The 21,369-nt window shown below is 35.2% G+C and overlaps 1 protein-coding gene and 1 long non-coding RNA gene across 3 annotated transcripts in view; both read left to right on the forward strand.

Moving 5' to 3' along the window:
- LOC123673441 (inactive dipeptidyl peptidase 10) overlaps positions 1–21,369 on the forward strand; it is a 536,532-nt gene that overhangs the window by 92,321 nt on the left and 422,842 nt on the right. The window lies entirely within an intron of this gene.
- On the forward strand, positions 7,456–13,035 carry LOC123673526. The gene is made up of 5 exons (XR_006746493.1): positions 7,456–7,997; positions 8,079–8,171; positions 8,298–8,537; positions 12,698–12,818; positions 12,877–13,035. It is a non-coding gene; the product is annotated as an uncharacterized LOC123673526 (long non-coding RNA).

Consider the following 21,369-nt stretch of genomic DNA (forward strand, 5'->3'; position numbering starts at 1 on the left):
ATCACTGAACGCAAACAATTATTTGGAGTTTTTAACCAACCAGCTGCCCATTTTATTGGAAGATGTGCCACTGGCGCTGCGACGTAGTCTGTGGTTTCAACATTATGGATGCCCAGCGGCCAGCACATTACGGACTCGAAGTTACTGAACATTCGAATAGAACTTATCCCCACCGGTGGATTGGAAGAGAAGGGAAAATTTTGGGGCCTCCTCGTTCACCTGACCTAAACCTATAGACTTATTATTGGGGCTGCCTAAAAGACAAAGTTTACGAAACACCCATACGTGATGATGCCGAATTGAGAGAACGCATCCGCAATTCGGCTTCATCACGTATGGGTGTTGCGTATACTTTGTCTTTTAGGCAGCCCCAATATTAAAAGTCTAGAGGATTCAGGTCTTCATGTACCCATCTTCGGTACAGGAAGACGCATCGCTCCAAATGATCTTATTAAAAAAATCTGGAATTGCATGATGTTTTCCAAAATTTGCCGGCAAAATTGAATTTCGTTGAGGTGAATAATTATGCGAGTAATATTTTCGCACGTAAAAAATTGCCATTGTTCACTAAGTAATGCGAGATCGAAGATTTCTTAACAGAATTGACAAACTTGATTTTGTCAGAAACGTATCCATTTGGTTAAAAACAGCCATATCTTTTTTCTTTGAATAACAATAACTTATGTGATACCTCTTTGAAATCACTATAAAATAGACAATTTATTGGTGTAATGTGCAGCAGTAGCTCGGTACATTTTTTTTCCACTACGATGGGTTAAACTTCATGAACAAAATAATCCACTAACAAAATTTCCCATATAAATATTTCTCATAGCCCCCCTTTAAAATTTTCGGAGGATGTTTTCAATGTAAACGTTAAAACCATTCTCCAGCAATATTTTACTGAAAAAATTAACCAGAAAGATGTGAAATTGTACCAACCGTAAGGGCAAATCTATTGAAAGGGGCGAAAATTCATTATTTTCAACAAAAAAAAATATCTCGAAAACGGTAAGACTTTTATTATAGGAATTTTGTCATAGCAGGTGGGGTTATCCTTTGATCTACATTCTCCCTAGGTTTGACGTGGTCTTTACGGGACACCCTGTAAATGAGTTCGTTATAATATAAAGTTGTACTCGAAGGTCCCTCAGATGAAATGATCTGTGGTGGAGAGGGTTTGAGAGACTCCCCTAATATTTTGCTTATGAGATGCGCCGGATAGCTGTTGTTAAGTAAAATGGATCTGACCTTTTTCAGGTTTTTTTCATGATACCTTTTGTCAGAGAGGTTCAAAGCTCTGAACTTGAGATTTCGTATGATATTAACTTTATGTATCATGGCATGATAGGAGTGAAAACCTATATACCTGCCAGGAAAAGTAGGTTTATGATACCAATCAACGTACAAGACATTATCATCCATGCGTTCAACTCTCATGTCAAGGAAATCCAGAGCGCTTTTTGATTCCAATTCTAAAGTGAACTGTAATTTTGGGTGGAAAGAGTTGAAAGTGTCCAACACGAGTTGTTCAGTGTTAACAGGAACGGAAGTGAAAATATCATCGACATAACGTTTGAAAATTGGTACACTGAAAGGTAAGCGAGAGAGACAATAATCTTGAAGCTTCACCATTACAATGTCACAGAAAATCTGCGAAACACAATTTCCCATCCCGAAACCAAAGATTTGCCGATGAGAATGTCCGTTGAAACAGAAATAACTGCTAGTTATCAAAAAATTATATATTAACTTGAAGGTTTCAAAATCAAATGAGGGGTCAGAAACCATATTCCAATTTTCTTCAATGATTTGTAGTGATAAATCTATAGGCGTGTTAGTGTAAAGAGAAACGACATCAAGTGATAGTAATACATAGTTAGGTGGCAATCTGGTCTTATTGGTTGAATTGAAGAATTCGAAAGAATTCCGGACATAATGTTCGTCCTTAATGAATATCGGCTTTAATAGATCAGCGATGAATTTTGAAAGCTCGTATATAGGGGAACCAACAAAGCTCAAAATGGGTCTCATCGGTATGCCTGTTTTATGTATTTTTGGTATAAAGTACATCTTAGGAAAAATGCCATCATTAGAAGTCAATTTCTTAGCAACAGGTTCCGGTACTAGGTCCTTGTTCAGCAGAATTTTGACGAATCTGTTGTTTTTGTTTTGGACGCGAACAGTGGGATCAGATTCCAATTTTTAGGTTTGCGAATCGTCAAGAAGTTCTGTACACTTTTTAAAATATTCATCCCTATTCATTACAACAGTGACGTTCCCTTTGTCAGCTCTCAAAACAACTATATGATCTTTATTGTTCCTGTTAACACTGAACAACTCGTGTTGGACACTTTCAACTCTTTCCACCCAAAATTACAGTTCACTTTAGAATTGGAATCAAAAAGCGCTCTGAATTTCCTTGACATGAGAGTTGAACGCATGGATGATAATGTCTTGTACGTTGATTGGTATCATAAACCTACTTTTTCTGGCAGGTATATAAATTTTCACTCCCATCATGCCATGATATATAAAGTTAATATCATACGAAATCTCAAGTTCAGAGCCTTGAACCTCTCTGACAAAAGGTATCATGGAAAAAACCTGAAAAAGATCAGATCCATTTTACTTAACAACAGCTATCCGGCGCATCTCATAAGCAAAATATTAGGGGAGTCTCTCAAACCCTCTTCACCACAGATCATTTCATCTGAGGGACCTTCGAGTACAACTTTATATTATAACAAACTCATATATATCAAAGGCCTCTCAGAGAGACTATCCAAGATTATTCAAAAGGAGAACGTCAGGGTATCTTTCAAAAGTTCAAATACCTTAGGCAAGAATTTTTTTCAGTATTGTCAAAAACCCGACACCAACTCTTCTGAACTCCAATGTTGTTTATAAAATCAGCTGTCTAAATTGTTCTCGCGTTTACATAGGCCAGACGGGCCGATATCTCAAATACAGAATACAGGAACATATTAGGTCTGTCCGTTTGCCGATCTCCAACCCTAAAACAGCCTTGGCCGAACATTGCCTGAACGAAAGTCACAACTTTAATTTTGAGGACGTCAAAATATTAAATAGGGAGCCATACTTGAGCAATCGGCTAATTTTTGAGATGTTACAAATAAGTCCCCATGACTCAGTAAATTCTAGAGCTGACATCCAACAACTTAGCCGATTTTATTATTCCTTATTAAAAACAAATATCCAACTACGGAATAATAATAAAATAAAATAAAGACTTCATCACTTCAGCGCATCACATAAATACGTCTAAGTTTTTAACCTAATTTGTTTCGAGTCCGCTGTTCCTTTGATTTCACCTCCGTCTGTCGGCGTACTATCTATGCATCGGTCGCATTGTTTGTCCCCGCTTTTTAATATATTATGATTTCTTTATACGTGAAATATTGGAGAATTGATTCGGATTTTAATGAGATGATTTTGGGAAGATACATTTGTCTAGCTTGTAAGTACTTTGTTTATACCTATATGTGTGTATATTACTTTTTATTTTTACTCTTATTTTAAACTAAAAATGTTTCAAATTTATAATGTTTTTTTGTATATTTTAATTATACCAGACCATCTTTTCTGTGATATTTTCTAGTCAATAACTTAGTAACATAAGTAATGCTCATCTTTCCTTTATTTTGTAAACACCTTCATCAATGTTGCAAATGATGTTTTCCGTAAATTTTGTAGAGCCCTGAGGATGGAAATAAATTTTTCCGAAACGTCGGCGAACTAACAGAGTATTATTTTTCTGTTTCTCTGATCCTACACCACCAATCTATAGTGAAATAAAATTTTTGGATCACAACTTCAGATCTTGTTATTTTTTAATGGTGTTGGAATTGGATCCTTCAACTTTGTATATAAGTTTGCCACTGTTTACTGATTGTAAACGGCAATTTTTACATTTTCATCTTTGAATATATTTTTAACTATCCTGTTAATCCATTTATATTTGGGTATGACGCATAATGGGTTTCGCTAGGTGTTTCTTCAATTCTTGGTGGTTCTATATTTGTTGTATGACTAGAATATAACATTTTGTTCAACAAACCATAGGGATAACCATTTTGTCTGAATATTTCCATTAGATTTTTTATCCTTTCTTTTATATATGATTCATGACATATTTTGTTTATTCTATTTTTCATTTGTTTTATTATGTTAATTTTCATGCTAATATTATGGTTTGAATTGTAATGTATAATTTTGTTAGAGTGAGTCTCCTTTCTATACCATTTCAATTTGATTGTGTTGTCTAGACGTTGAACTTTTGTGTCTAGAAAAGGTACACATCGTTCAGAATCTTCCATTTCCAAAGTGAACTGTAGGCTCTTTGAATATGAGTTGAAATAATCTATTGCGGTTTGAGTGCATTCTTTCGGTACAGACATTATTGTATCATCGACAAATTTTTATTAAAATCGTACTTTAAACGGTAATTCATTTATACATAATTTTACCAAGTCGTCTTTGATATATTGGGCTAGTATCGGACTGAGTTTGGAACCCATCGCGCATCCGAATATTTGAAGGTAAAATTCTCCTCTGAATGAACAGTAGTTATTTTTTAATACGAACACAATTATTTCCAAGAAAAGCTCCATTTTTATGTTGGTATGGTTTTTTATTTCATTCCATTTCTGTTTGAGAACTTTGATAATATCATTTTTGTCCAAATTTCCAAATAAATTTACGACATCAAGTGAAACTAATACGTGGTGTTGGGAAGTTGAAAGTTATTTATCATTGTTGCGAATTGGAAAGTATCTTTAACATAATATTCATTTACTTCGTTATATGCGTCTCTCAATATGTCATCAATAAATTTAGATAATGTGTTCATTGGACTGTTTATGCTTGATATTATAGGTCTCATAGGGTATCCATCTTTATGTACCTTTGGATTTCCATAAATTCTTGGAGCAACCGAGTTATATGTTTTCATTTTTTTGGCTTGTTCTTTTGTGACATATTTCATCTTTTCAAGTTTTTCTATGTATTTGTTGCAGTTTGTTTGTATGGTTTGTGTAGGATCTCTAGATAGTCTTTTGAAGTCTTTTGAATTTAAAATAGCTCTTATCTTCTCATCATACATTTTCTGTTCCATTACTACAGTCACTGCGCCTTTGTCACTGTTTAATATTATCAATTCACTGTTTTCTTTTAAAAACCTTTTGGTGTCATTATACCATTTTTGGGTAAGGGAATTGTTTTCAATGGGCTTGTTATATTCTAGTCATACAACAAATAAAGAACCACCAAGAATTGAAGAAACACCCAGCGAAACCCATTATCCGTCATACAAGAATATAAATGGATTAACAGGAAATTTAAAAAATATATTCATGATGAAAATGTAAAAATTGCCGTTTACATTCAGAAAACAGTGGCAAACTTATATACAAAGTTGAAGGATCCAATTCCAACACCATTAAAAAATAATGTAGTTTATGAAGTCACTTGTGAAGAATGCGAGGTAGTATATATAGGACAAACTTCCCAATGGTTAAAAAGTAGAATGGCATTACATAAATCTGACATCACCAAACATCCTGAAAGATGCGCACTGGCAACACACTCGGTAAATTTGGATCATAAAATAAATTTTAAAAATGTGAAGGTATTGAAAACAGAAAGAAATTATTATTATTATTATTATTTCGTTTGGTGAAATCATTTAGAAAAAACACTAGTCCATTTCGTGAAACTTTTGTAGAAAACATTTTTTTGTACCTCTTTTAGTAACAAAGTTAAAGGGGGGGTCAAATTATGGTGAAAAACCCGGTACATGCACAAACAAACTTGTATACACACACATATATACATTTATATTTACTTTTGAAATTTAGATACTTTCAGGGAAAATGATGGCATAAATTGTGTGTCTCTCAGATGAAATCAGCCATTGTTTTAGGTTTTTCTTGAAAGGGCGAGAATGCATATAACTTTTCAGCGCGTCTTACCAAGCTTCTCAAAGATACTAGAAATAGCGTATTGTAGGCAGATCATGAATTTCTTAACAGAAAATGCGTTCTTCAAGGAAAGTCAGCATGGGTATCGAAAGGGAAAATCGATTCAAACGGCTATTTTCAGGTTTGTATCGAAAATAGTGGAAGCATTTGAAAACAAGGAATATGCAATGGGAATTTTTTTGGATTTGACTAAAGCATATGACTGTTTGAGTGTAGATGAGTTGATGAGAAAATTAGAAAAATATGGCATACGAGGACCGGCTTTGAAATGGGCAAAGTCATATTTTACATCTAGGAAACAAATGGTACAAGTGGAGTCACAGGGAAGAGTGTTCAATTCGGAATTGGAGGAGATAATTTTGGGAATTCCGCAAGGTAGTATAGCTGGCCCCCTTTTCTTCTTAATATACATAAATGATTTTGAGGAATGCCTTGGAGTTGAAGAAGGGCAGGTGATTGCAGCAAATTATGTGGATGACACGAATCTATTAGCTATTCATAAGATTTTTTCAGAACTAAGGATGATGAGCGAAAAATTGATAAAAGAGAGTGAAAATTGGTTTGAGATGAACAACTTAGTACTCAACAAAGAAAAGACACGTTTGTTACTTTTCACACCCTCTAACATGAATAGCGGAAATTTAAGTATAAACCAAAATACTAATTTGGTAGAAGAACACACCAAGTTACTAGGAATGTATATTGATACGAATTTAAATTGGAATGAACACGTGAATTACTTAAGCGGAAAGTTAAGAACAAATATCTATGGCCTGAGGACAATGGCACGATACATTGGATATGAAGCCCTGAAAGCTCTGTATCACGCGACGATAGAGTCAAGGCTGAGATTTGGAATGATTTTCTATGGAACATCAAATATAGAAAATTTGTTCATATTGCAAAAGAAAGCACTTAGAATAGTGAACAATCTGAAATACAATGAATCATGTAGAACTTACTTCAAGAAAAATGGAATACTGACAATATATGCCTTATATATACATGAGTGCTTGTTGTTTATGAAGAAAAACGACCATCTTTTCCAAAAATATCGAAATGAAAAATCATTCCACGAAACTAGAAGTTTGGACTACATATTTTCCAAATTCAAATTATCAACAAGCCAAAAACAAGTGGAATACAGATGCCTGAAACTTTTCAATTCGTTGCCTGGCAATATAAAAGCAATTCAGGACACCAGAACTTTCAAGAAGAAAATATACAAGTTCCTATTAAATTTAGAGCCCTATAATATGGCAAGTTATACGGGATAAAATATATATACATATATATATATATATATATATATATATATATATATATATATATATATATATGTATAAATGACACTGTTTCACTTCATTTTCATGATTTTGTTATGTAATCTGATTTGAAATAAAGTACGATTTATTATTATTATTATTATTAATGTTTATTAGTCGTGGAGCAATATATGCGAAATATCTCTGGGCAATTGCTTTTTTAGCTCGCGGTAAGTATATCTTATGCTCATTTTTTGTATTGTGGATGTGATTTACGGTTTGTATACTAATTTTTTCCTCGCTATAGAACATTAGTATGTTTTGTGCGCACAACTTTCTTATATCCATTACGTTCGCGTTTTTAAATAATTGGTCGCTGGAATATATACAAGGGGCTCTCATCATAACCTTTAATAATCTTTTTTGTAATATTTCAAGAGGAAGAATGTGGCAGTCTCGTACTCCTCTCCACGCTATAATTCCGTACTGCAGTAGAGATTCAACAAGAGCATGATACAGTATTTTCAGTTTGGGGAAAGGAATGAAGTTCCTGAACTGGTAAAACCTGTAAATGAGGGACCGGATCTTTTTTGAGAGTTCCGTAATATGAATATTCCAATTCATGAAACTATCGATGTGGACTCCGAGGTACTTGACCGTTCTTTCAAGTACAATTTCTTCATTTCCTATCCTGACGGTGAAAGTTGGTTCGTTTCATAAGATGTGAAAGGTAATATTTTAGTTTTTTTCAATATTGACAGTAAGTAGATTCACTTTAAACCAACCAATAATTTTTTTAATGTTTTTTCAGCTTTTTCTTTAACTCCCCTCCAAGAGTTTTCGTCATAAATGAGAGCCGTGTGGTCAGCAAAAGAAGAAACAATGCCTGTGGATCGTATTTTCAGTAAGTGATTAATATAAATAAGGAACAAAACAGGTCCCAGAACGGTACCCTGGGGTACTCCGAATCGAACAGTTTTTCTGTGTTACGGATTTTATTTATTTCTACCATTTGTTTTCTATCATACAGATAATTTTCGATTATGTTGAGGATTTTGCCACGGAATCCCAAGCGTTTCAGTTTCTCCAGCAGAATCTTATGACTTACCGTGTCGAATGCCTCCGCGAGATCTAAAAAGACACCCAGACACGGACGATTGGAATCCAGGAACTGATATATTTTTGATGTCAACAATGCGAGAGCATCTTGGGTTGAGGTTTTCTCTCTGAATCCAAATTGTGAACTGGAGATAATGTCATTTTTATCAAGGTAAGCCATAATTCGTGTGTTTATAATTTTCTCGTATAGGTACTTTAGCAATGCCCGATATTAACGATATTGTACGATAGTTGCTCACATTGAGTTTATCACCATTTTTGTGGATAGGTTTGACAATTGCACATTTGAAATCAGTTGGAACTTTTCCTGTACGGAAGGAGAGATTGAATAAAAATGTTAGAGGCTCTGCTATATCGGGTGTCCCAAACTCGATGGCCTATTAGACGTTTCTGGAAAACAAATCACAATTTTGAGCTGAAAATTTGCATATTGGAGTTTGAGACAATGATCTTTCTCCCTAAAATATTTTCAGATCTCTACAACTTCCGGTTATACCGGAAACAGAGTTATAAATAGCGGTTTTCCTCATTTGAAGTTCTTCCCCGATAACTCTTGAAGTATTCATTTTAGGTATAGGGTTTGCTGAAGTAACCCCCACTATTTTTGTACGTAGAATCGACTGAAATAATAAAAAATATAGGTTCTAATTTGAAAATCTTGAGTTTTGATGAATTTGAGTTGTCCAAGTTCATGATCCTCTTATAAACACCCTGTACATTTTTGGTCCAAGCCGAAAATAGTCTTTTAATACTACGTATTTGCGTAAACGAAACAAAACAAATTTTTTTCGAAAAAGGCTTTTCTGCTGAAATATTCAAAAAAATGTGAATCCTCATCGCCAACTTTTTTTTCATAAGAATCCCAATAACTCATGAACCGTTGAGTTTTTACCCAAGGTATGGCATATTGCCGAAATTGCCATCAAAAAAGCTATCTAATGATGCAATAATATACTGGGTGTGCCATTTGAAATAAGGAAGTAGTAGTCTGTTTCCGGTATAACCGGAAGTTGTAGAGATCTGAAAATATTTTAGGGAGAAAGATCATTGTCTCAAACTCCAATATGCAATTTTTCAGCTCAAAATTATGATTAGTTTTCCAGAAACGTCTAATAGGCCATCGAGTTTGGGACACTCGATATACTCGCAGCTAATTTTTAGCGTTTCATTCGAAATTCCGTCCGGTCCTGGCGCTTTAAAGTCCTCCAGTTCATAAACAATTTTGCGCACTGAACTTACTACGACCCCCTCAAGGAACATTGAATGTAGCACTGTGCTTTTATCAGTTATTTCATTTTTCATTTCTTGTTGTCAACAAGAGTAGGGTCGATTTGAGCAGCTAGCTCCGAACCTATATTTGCAAAATATTTATTGAAACTGTTTGCAATTTGTTTTGGGTTATGGATAACTTCCCCAGATTCTAACTCTATTTTGTTTATTTCGTGGGTTTTCTTTCTTTTACCATTTCCTGCAAAATCATTCACGACATTCCATAGGCCCTTCAAGTTGTTAGCATTCTGGACTATTTTGTTTGAGAAATAGTCGAATTTGGTTTTTTCATTATTTTTGTGAGCAAATTACGGTATCTCTTGAGTCTACATTTAGTGATCTCAGATGGATCTCTGATGTGATCTTAGTAAAGCTTGTCCCTCTGTTTCTTCTTCTTCTTCTTCCACATATCATAGGCCTTAGGCCTGTGTTTTCCAACTCTCAGCTCTCTTGAGATATTGATGACCACGAATCCATCCATCTCTTTGGGGGTCTTCCTAAGGGGCGTCGTGTCCGTGGTATACCATCCCTAGCGATTTTTGCCAGTCTTCCCGTAGTCATCCTGTCCACGTGATCATTCCAGGCTCTTCTTCGCTTACGTCCCCACCTGACAATGTCTTCTACTTGACATTCGTGCCTTATGTCAGTGTTTCTTTTCCTATCTCTTAGTGTGTATCCTGAGATGTTTCTTAGTATTTTCATTTCAGTTGTTCGAATGATATTTTTAGTTTTTTGGTTGTCAGCTCTTGTTTCTGTAGCGTATGTCAATACCGGTCTAACACAAGTTTTGTATATCCTAACTTTAGCCTTTTTATTCATAAATGTGTTACTCCAGATGATGTCCCGTAGTGCACCTGATATTCGGCTGGCTTTATTCGCTTGTCCATTCACTTCATTTGTTCTATTTTGGCTTGAAGTAATTTGTATGCTTAGGTAGTCGAATGACATAACTTGTTCGATGATTTTATTTTCCAGAGAAAGTTTGCATCTCACTGGCTCTTTGGAAACGACGAGGGTTTTTGTTTTTGTGATGGATATTTGCATGTTGAGACTTTTAGCTTTTACATAGAATGCGTTCAGGAGCCGTTGTAAATCGTCTTCGTTCTCTGCTATAATCAGGGCGTCATCGGCAAAACAGACAATCTTGATTATGCCCGTTGTAAGCGCATATCCTCCTTTTGTACTTTTGACTTGTTTTATTATTTCGTCCATTATTTGATTAAAAAGCTGGGGGCTTAAGGAATCTCCTTGTCGAATTCCTGTTGGTGTTTTTATTTCCTCTGTTAGGTTTTGATTAACTAATATGTGGGTAGATGTATTGTGATAAAGTAGTCTTATGATATCTATTATTGTTTTCGGCACCTGTTTCTTTCCAAGGATATCCACTACGTCACTTAGTCTTACCCTATCGAACGCTTTGGTGAGGTCTATAAAGCACATGTATGCGGGCTTTCCGTATTCTATAGCCTTTTCCACCACTTGCCTGACTACGAAAATAGCATCTATAGTCGACCGATTTTTCCTGAACCCTTGTTGTTCTTCTGATATGTTCACATGCTCGCTTATTATTGCTTCTATGATCTTTGTGAAAATTTTCATTACTGAGCTAAGTAGGGTTATGCCTCTATAGTTTTCTGGTGATTTCTTGTCCCCTTTTCTTAATATAGGAATGGTTATGCTCTTTTTCCATTCTTTAGGGACTTTTTTGGATGTTAATATTTTGTTGAAGAGCTTTGTAAGTTCCACGATCAATTTTGGACCTCCGTATTTCAGCAGCTCATTCGGTATATTATCGAGCCCTGGCGATTTTCTGTTCTTAATCTTTTTTGCCATTTCTGTAGTCATTTCTTCGGATATTACGGGACATTCTTCGCTTTCTCCACTTCCTTCTTCACTGTGTTCCTTATCCTCCTCTTCGGGGTTATCTGTGTACAGTTGTTCAAAATAGGTTTTCCAGCGGGACTCATCAATTTGTTGTGTCTGTGCATATTCCACGATGTCCAGTTTCCTTCTCTTCAACATTCCCCACACCTTCCTTTGAGCTCCATACAAGTCATGCTCCATGTCGCAGGTAAACTTTTCCCAGTAGTTACGTTTTATGTTTCTGATTTCTGCGTTGATCCTGTTTCTTGTTTGAATGTAATGATATTTTTCTTCTGGTATTTGGTTATTTCTATATCTCAAGTATGCTTCGCGTTTTTCTCTAGCCAGAACTTTTACTTCTGGTGTATACCATTGCTTGTTTTTACAATTTTTATTATGCTGAGAGTTATCCACGGTTTTTTTTCCGGAATTGTTTAATTCTATGTGTTGTAGAAGAATCTGTTATATGTTTCTTCGGGATATTTCGAAAATTCGACATTCCGCTTTCTATATTGAGACAATTGTAGACGTCAAGCCATGTTTCATTTTTCAGGGTTTGTGTGAGTTTTCTTTTCTTAAGTTTTTGGATGGAAATTTTATTAAGAGAAGTGACCAATTTTGTCTCCGTGCCGCGAATCTTTATTGATGTTGCGTAATGGTCGCTAATATTTGTTTTGATAACACTTGACGTAATATTTTCCATCTCATCTGCCTTTGTTCTGGCAAAAATATGGTCAATACAAGTTTTACTATGATCTGTGACGCGGGTGTAGTTGTTAACCAGTGATACAAATCCGTTTTCATACAGAATGTTCAAGTATTCTTCCGCATAATTACTCAAGTCATCCATGATGTTAATGTTCATATCTCCAACGATCAGGAAGGTATCAATGTCCCCGTAATTGCCGTTTTTCAAAAAGTTTTCGAGGTCATTGTTAACTTCGTTTGGGCATGTGGACGGGGACCTGTAAATTGCAAATATAGCTATGAATTTGGTATTGACGTGCAAATTAACAAGAATCTCGTATGCTTCGCGTATTTTGTAGAAACTGGTCGTATAGTCAATGTTTTTTTTTTATATATATTATAATACCGTCGGCTTTGTTTATGCTTTTATCATTATTGTGTACTAGGTTGAAGTTGTCTATTACTATTAAGTCATTGTCTTTTATATTCCAGGTTTCTGTTAATATCATGCAGTGGAGAGAATCATGGATCTCGGATGTACTACACAGAAATTCGTCGAAATGTCTATGAATGCTCTGGATATTATTGTGGATCAGTGAAAATTCATTGGACGGTATTTCTTGCTCAGTATATAAGGTTTTTCTCATTTCGCTATATGAATTGAATTTCAGGGTATCAACAGTTGGCGCTTGGAAATCTCTGATAAATTGATCCATGTTGAGAATTTAACTAATTACAAAAATATAACACAAGAAAAAATCAAGAATAGGATGAACTTGAGTTTTGTATACAGATAATGCCCACAATCTAATATATATACATATAAGGATGTTTGTTTTTTTTTTCCTAAAATTATTAAAGAGGTCTTACTAAAATTGAAGTGGTATTACTGCGCCTAATTTTTGTAAACGGACCGTGTTCTTGGCTTTTCCTGAGTTGATTTTTGTGTAGGGAACATTTGTACTGGTTTCTTCGTTGTGAAAATCTTTGGACTATTGGGGACTTGAGGCTGTGCAGGTGCAATTTTCTTTGTAGCCTCAACTGTGGGAGTGGGAGATGCACTATTGTGTTTAGGTTCCGGGCTTTCCTCTTTTTCAAGATCTTCAATTCCGTAAGCAATTCCGTCAACAAAAAGTTTGTTTCCTTTTATGAAACAATCCTCGTATTTTCCTTCTTGCCTAGCGAGAAGGAGATGCTTCCTTACTATTTCAATTTCTTGTCTTTGCTTGAGGGTTAAGTCGTTAGCTATCGATATATTTTTCCTCTTAAGCTTATTACAATTTTTCAGAACTCCTCTCTTCTTAGGATTTGAATTGAACTCAATTTTTATGGGGCAGTTTTCCGACTTTCCCAATGGATAAACTTCACCAAAGTCGCTGTCTTTCAACTCAACACGAAGCAAATCCTTGAGATCCTTGCACATACTTTCCGCTGTAACCTCTTCACGTTTTTTCTTGAGCCCAAATATCAAAATGTTTTTTTCATTTTGAACTCTTTTGAGGAATTCTACTTCTCCCTTGAGTTCGATGTTTTCTGTTTCAAGTTTCGTTACTGTATTCTTGAGTTGTTCTATCATCAATAGGAGTCTAGCTTTACTAGCTTCTATACAGTTTTTTATTTCACTGCGACTTTTTTAAATTTCTTCCCTGATGTTTTTAACTGCCGCATCCAAATCTATCATTTTGAACTATATCTTTGGGAATTGGCCTCCTTTACTAATCGACACTGATTCAGCCGAGATAGTCGGTGTTTACGTTTTTTATTGTATGTGTTATTGTAAGCACTATTTAAAGCATTAGAAACTAGTTCAGTGCTGCACTGCACTGAATTAATATACTGGTGAAAAAAGGAAAAACAGAGACACCCTTCACAACGGCTGGGCCGATAGCTGGTGACTAACAGACACACAAGAGGGCCACGGAAAACACAAAGCAGGAATGGATAGGTTACACCAGTATTAAATAAAAAACAAAAATAGAAAGAAAGCTTCGCAAAAAATATTTGAACAGCAATAATACGATACCAAAAATGAACGTACCCCATATACAGAGAACGAGAAACGCACTCCAGCTGACACAGATATGATAAACTGGTAGCCAGGTACCACACGTGTAACCGGAGTCTAGATATTAACGAAACGAAATAAATATTATGGATTCGACAAAACAAAAATGGAATAAAATGTGAATTATATTCTGAGTTTCATATCAGATATCTTGTATAGGTACTTGCCACCACTTCTGTCTCGAAACAAACCAAAAATACCAGAATTCACAACACGAAACTTTAAACTTTAAATTTTATTTACCAACAACAAAGCAAACAAAAAAAACTGAATTACTTACGAAACAGCATAACCCGTAATATACAGTGTTTTTACTTTATAAATGTTGTTACTCACTTTGAGTTTTTCTGGGTAGGTCTGGTTTGAGTTTTTCTTTTCTCTGGTATCTGGTCTCTTCTGTGTGGAACTGGTCCACTTGCTGTGGTTTTATTTTTTACCTCCTTTGCTTCCTCTTCTATACTCCCTGTAGTTTTTTTCCGATTGTTTTTTTTTAAGTTCTTTCTGTAGGTGACCTTGATGGAATTTTTGGTTCACTAATGGATTTCAAGCAGTCTGATAATTCAATATTCCCTCTCTCAATCGTCAAAATATCCTCGGCTGTGTACCCTATATATGTTATATAAATTATTACATCAACCTATAAATGATGGAAAATTTCATAACCAACTTTGAGCACGTAAAGCGTTCTCATTTTGCGTTGCAGGTTTTCGATATCTGTTTTGCTGTTGAGGTTAGTTTTTCAACCCTTTTTTAGTGCTCCTAAGGAACTCACAAGTTTTGTCGTCATGCTTCGTTTGTTGGTGGTTGATTCGTCAGTTGTGTTTCATTCCAAGTTTTTGTGAAGATGTACAGATTTGATTGCTTCTATTTCCTGTCTATTTGCTACAGTAATCAGTCCATCTTGAATTTTTCCTCGCACTGCGCTGAAAGTACGCTTGTTCAATCTGTATTTTATACCTATATCTTTTGAAAAACTTTCCACTAGTTTGACCATGATTTCTAGGTGGTTCATATTACCTGTTATCAGTTTCGAATCATCCATGTACATCAAATGATTGAGGGTGGTAGTATTAATATTGAAACCCTTTTCAGTAGCGAGTTCATCGATAAGCAGGACCAGGATCTGCCTGGTATGTTTGCCGTGGCAAGCTCGATGTTCGTTTTCCAATTGCCCATTGCAAACTTCAGAAAATCAGTTATAATTGGATCGATCTTATATATTTCCAAAATTTTCGTCAGCAAGCCTTGTGGAAGTGAGTCGAAAGCCTTCTTATAATCGAAATATGTCATAAAAAGGTTTCTGAGTTTCTTGAAGGCTTGGTTGCATATGATGGAATCTTTTATTAGCTGTTCTTTCGATATTAGTGCGTTCTTGGAACATCCTTTCTGCTGTGTAGTGATGATATTATTTATCTCGCAATGTTTGTAGATACGAGATGCTAAACATCATGATGTGCTGATTTTGTATATTGTTGATAGACATGTTATAGATCTGCATTTTGATGGATCCATAGTGTTTTGAAAATCTTTCGGTATGAGATATGTGATACTCGTTGTCAAGAACGTTGGCATATCTCTTGGATTCTGTATTATATTACTTATGGATTCTACTAGTCTGCCGTGCAGACAACAAAACTCCTTCAGCCAGAAGTTGTGAATTCCATCTGGGTCTGGGGGATTTCTAATTGTGAGTGCTCTTCAGTATTTCCTGTAGTTCTTCAGACGTTACTACACTATGCGGCATATTTTCTATGATTTCTCTCCTCTCTTCTTATCCAACTCGCTCGGAAGTTACAAGGGGTCGGTGTTGACAGTTGATCAGTCCAAAAACTCTCTACTGGGTCCTGCAATAGTGTGTTAGGCTTCCATAGCTGCCAAACTAGACGTTTCAGAAATTTAGTTGAAAAGCATCCCCTTTGTACTCTCGATTCTGCATCTATGGAAATTATTTTCTGATATACAGGGTGTTCCCAAATAAAATTATTCAACAAATGAGTGATTTTTTAAATGAAACACCTCTTATATTTTTGCATATTTTCAATGCTCTTCAATACCTCTATCATGATCCAAAATATTAGGGATATTTTTCCAACGGTACGGAACTGCAAAATTTCGACGAAACAGTAGTTCAACCAGAAGCGATAGAAATATGAATTTGATCAGAATGATCAATCTCTTTTATTTTTCCAATTGTTTCTTCTCGAGTTTTTCAAATGTAACACCCTGTATTTTTTCCTTGATAATGTACATACACAGTTTGAAACCTTACATTTTTTCAGAAGTAACCTTAGGATTTTTTTCACTCCTGTGTCCAGCAGACACGAAAAATGATATTTCAACCGCAAATTTCAAGAATAATGAACATAATAACTAACGGATATTTTAAATAAGTCACACAATGAAACCAAACTGAATGATCAATTCTTAAAACGTCTGGTTTGGCAGCTAAGGAAGCCTAACACACTATTGCAGGACCCTGTATATTTTCGGTGCTGGGAGGACTCACTGGTTCTGTTGACGTTTTTTCGTTCAGCATCTTATAACATTTTTTTGTTGACTTTTTAAAAATCATTTTGTCATGTTTCTGTTTATAGCTCTCGTTGTATCCTTTCAGTCGTTCAGAGTATACATTCAATTTTTGTTTGAGTTTGTCTAAAGTTTCTCGAGCACTTTTATTGTAGGCATTATAGTCTTCCTATGTCGATCCATAATCACATTCACTATCTTTTGTAGTTTTCTGGACGAAAAACCTTTTGCAAATTGTTTTAACCTTCCTACAACTTGTCAGAGTCTATGTACTTTTATTTATTTATAAATTTTCGCTTCGACACCTTGGTCATTAGCGATTTTGGTACAATAGAATTTACATTCCATTTATAAAGCTTATATAGTTAACATATTGTACTGTTATATGTTGATACCAATTGTTTTAATGAATAATATCGTGTTGAAAGCCTCTGGTCTCTTGATGTTAAGGGCATCTTCCATTTTGGAGCTAAGTACACATGATTTTCTTTGATTTTCATAAAGCTGGCAGTCTGTTAATATATGCTTGACGGTTACTTGGACATTACATGAAGTGCACTGTGGTGGGGGTTCTTTCTTCAGTAAGTATGAGTGGCTACATCGTGTATGACCAATTCTAAGTCTTCTCAGCATTACAAGTTGATTTCTTTTCGTCATGATGGGATTGGATTTAGCGTTAGAACGTTCAATGAATGAGAGTTTCGATCTTCGTTGATGAAATAATGTAGCCCATTTCTGTTTTATTTCGTTCTTGTATTTAGTTATTAGGTCATAAGTAGTCGTGATTTCCACAGGTTGTCCGTCGTATATAGCTCTTTTTGCTAATTTGTCGGCTTGTCCGTTACCCTCGATTCCTGTATGAGATGGTACCCATACGAGGGTTATTTTTGTTGGTGCCTGGTTTTGGTTCATCAAGTCTGAGATGTTGTTGACGATTGGATTTTTGGAGTACATGTTCATTATTGCCTGAATTGAGCTCAAAGAATCGGTGCAAACAAGTGGGTTTCGAAGGTTTTGAGAGACTGCATATTCAATAGCTTTTTGTATTGCTATAAGTTCGGCCGTAAAGATGGTACAATCTTCAGGGAGTTTATACATCTGAGATGTCGTCGATGAATAATAAGCGCATCCAATTCCATCCGACGACTTAGCTGCATCCGTGTATTTTATTTTACAGTTTTATAATATGCAACCAACTGTCTGAAGTGTTGTTGTAGAATTTCTCTTGGAGTTTCACTTTTTCGGTACTCTGTAAGATGTAGGTTAACGCTGAGTTCCTTATTGATCCAGGGTGGATGAGTAGGTTCTTTATATGTGATTGTAGGGGGGAAATAAGAGATCAATGAATTGTTCACCAGGTAATATAACGGAGGTTTAAGGTTTTCATTGTTTTCGTACAAGTGCTTATATTTCTGGGTGACTATTAGATTCTGGTTTGGATTTTGGGTATTATCAGAAATTCTTGCAGAGTACGTTAGCTGTAGCATTTGTCGGTGAAATGATAAGGGTAGCTCACCTGCTTCCTTGCATAGACTATCTGAGGGGGCTGGTAATATGTGCACCTAATGTTAGCCGAAGTGCAGTGTTCTGTATAACATTTAGCTTTTTTAATGTGGTTTTGCTAGCTGTGGAGTACAAGACTGATCCATAATCAAGCTTAGATCGGATGAATGTTCTGTAGATTGTTAACAGAGTTTTCTCATCTGCTCCCTAGTGGTTACTAGATAAAACATTCATTATATTCAATCTTCGCATGCAACTTGCTTCGAGCTCTTTTAGATATTCTTGCCATGTGAGTCTTGTATCAAAGGTGATTCCAAGGAAGGTGTGAGATTAGACATTTTCTAGAGGGGTGTTAGTTAGTTTCAGAATACATGGTTTGAAATGATTCCTTGTGAATTTCATCACTTTAGTTTCAGCATGTGAGCAGAGAAAACCGGATATGTTTGACCATTCTTTGATTCTGTTAATACAGGCTTGCAATATATTTTTCGTTGTTTCAGAATTTCTGCCTCGACACATTAAAACAAAGTCGTCGGCATACAGTGATGGTTTTATAGGTGGTGTTATTGAGGAGACTACATCATCTATGGCTATCAGGAATAGAGTAGTGCTGATTACTGAACCTTGCAGAAGTCCGTTTTGTAAAATGTAGGAGCCGGATTTATAATTGTCTAGTTTGACTCAGAAGGTTCTATCGCTTATAAAGTTTTGTATATATTGTAAAATATTTCCGTCTAAGTTTTTCACCTTCAGTTTTTGTAGTAAACGGTGTCTCCAAGTTGTGTCATTTGCTTTTACTATGTCGAAAAAGACTGCTATTAATTCTTCTTTATTAGCATAAGCGTCTAGAACTTCAGTATGTAATTGAACTAAATTGTCCATTGTTGACCTTTTTTTACGAAATCCGCTTTGATATTTTGTTATTAACCTTTATTTTTCCAGGATATAACATAGTCTTTTGTTTATGATTTTCTCCATGACTTTGCACATAGTATTAGTCAAAGATATAGGTCGATAACTTCTAGCTTCTAATTTGGAACATCTTGGTTTGAGTATAGGTATGATAGTAGCTTCTCTCCACTTATTCACGAAAGCTTTCTCAGTATAAATTTTGTTAAAAAATTTTAGTAAAATCTCCAAACCTGATTCGGGATGATATTTGAGAAATTTTACGGGTATTTGGTCGGGTCCAGGTGAGCCATTCCTGCTATTATCGATGGCGTACTTCAATTCTTCTAGAGTTATTGGTAGGTTTATTGGGTTCTCATCGTCTTCATTTATGGTTATGGGTTCGGTGAGTTCTATGCGTTTTTTGTGTCTCAAGAAATTACTGGTGTAACTATTGTCTGATGAAAATTCTTGGAAATTTTGTGCCAATAGTTCAGCGATTTTTTTATCTATGATAGTTTTTCGGTTTTTTTCTTTGAGAGCTGTTATTTTGGGACCTCTCCGTTTGACTTTAATAGCGTTTATTTTTTGCCAGACTTCTTTAATATTTGAACTAGTATCCAATTGAGATACGTAATCCTGCCATGATTGTTTTTTTGCTCGTTTCAAAATTCGTCGTGTGATTGCTCTTTGTTTCTTGAAATTCTCGAGATTTTCAGGTGTGTTTTTCTTTTTTAGTTTATATAACAGCTGCTTACTATGCTTAACGGCGTTTTGACAATCAGAATTCCACCAGGTATTGTAATTTTTCTGAATGTGTTTTTCCTTTTTCCCACAAATATCTCAGCGGCTTCATTGATCATACTTGAAAAATTTTCTGCAAGTATGTTTACGTCATCATCTAATTCAAAATCATGAAGTTTATCACGTAAATAGTTAGTGAAAGAGGTCCAGTCTGTGTTATTTATCTTCCAGCTCTCAGTTACTTTTTCGTCGTGGTAAATTCCTGATAGGTATGTGATTTTTATAGGGAAATGATCACTATCGTGTAGACTATCTAGAACCTCCCAATCCATGTTCGTGCTAATGCTGGCGTTAGATAGTGTAAGGTCTAAGGTGGAGAAAGTTCCATTAGCCTCATTGAGATATATGGGATCTGTGTTATTATGTAGTACGAGATTAGATGCTATTATAGATTTTCTATAATTTTTCCTTTTCTGTTTGTATTTTGGGATCCCCAGATGGGGCTATGAGCGTTGATCACCCACAAAAATCATCGGTTTGGGAAGCTGGTTCATGAGTTCATCAATTTCTGATTACTGAAGGTCGTGTTTAGGTGGAATGTAAGTATTGCATACTGTGATGTTATTATGTAAGTTTATAGATATTGCTGTAGTTTCTAGATTGGACTGAATGTTCAATTGCTCCGAGTGATATGTTTTCTCGATAAATATGGCAGCTCCACCGCTGGCTTTTCTCGCGTTTGTCCGGTTATAGAAATAAGCTTCGTAGTTTTTTAGAGATGGTTTGTGATCTTCCTTTATATATTTTTCTTGTAGAAACAGCATGTCAGGGTCATGCTCGTTTAAGATTTGCTGTATTTGTTGAAGATGGCTATAAAAACCATGACAGTTCCATTGAATTATAGTGAATTTTGTGAATGGTGTAATCTATTCTCTCTGATTTTATGTTCGTCAATATCATCATAAGGTTTTTGGGAGCTTATGCTTATACTGCTGGACAAATCATGTTCTTCAGAATTTATTTGAGCCTTCAGTTTATTGAGTATCTTTGTGAATTTTGTTTTTGTGGTTTTACTAGGTAAGTGAGTGTATATATTTTCCATTGTGTGTATGATCAAATCGATGTTTTCAGTGATATTGTATGGGTTGTGGAGTGAATCCTCATTTTAGATGCTGAGGTCTAGAAACTTCTTGAAATCTTGAAAGTTGAACGGGAGTTGTGTTGAGTCTGCCTGAAAAACTTCTTCAATTCCGTCTAAGTTAAGGATGGGGTTGGAGTTTTTTGAGGTTTTATACTTTTTATTTCTACTGGTTTTCGTGGTTTTCGATGTATCAGAATCAGGTGTTGTTTTAACCTTTTTTGAATTATTATAATGTTAAGTTTTGGCAACGTCGCGGATTCTGTGAAATCGAGACGTATGTTTTGTCAGATAAGTAAT

The sequence above is a fragment of the Harmonia axyridis genome, chromosome 1 (assembly GCF_914767665.1).
Source record: "Harmonia axyridis chromosome 1, icHarAxyr1.1, whole genome shotgun sequence".
NCBI classification, from domain to species: domain Eukaryota; kingdom Metazoa; phylum Arthropoda; class Insecta; order Coleoptera; family Coccinellidae; genus Harmonia; species Harmonia axyridis.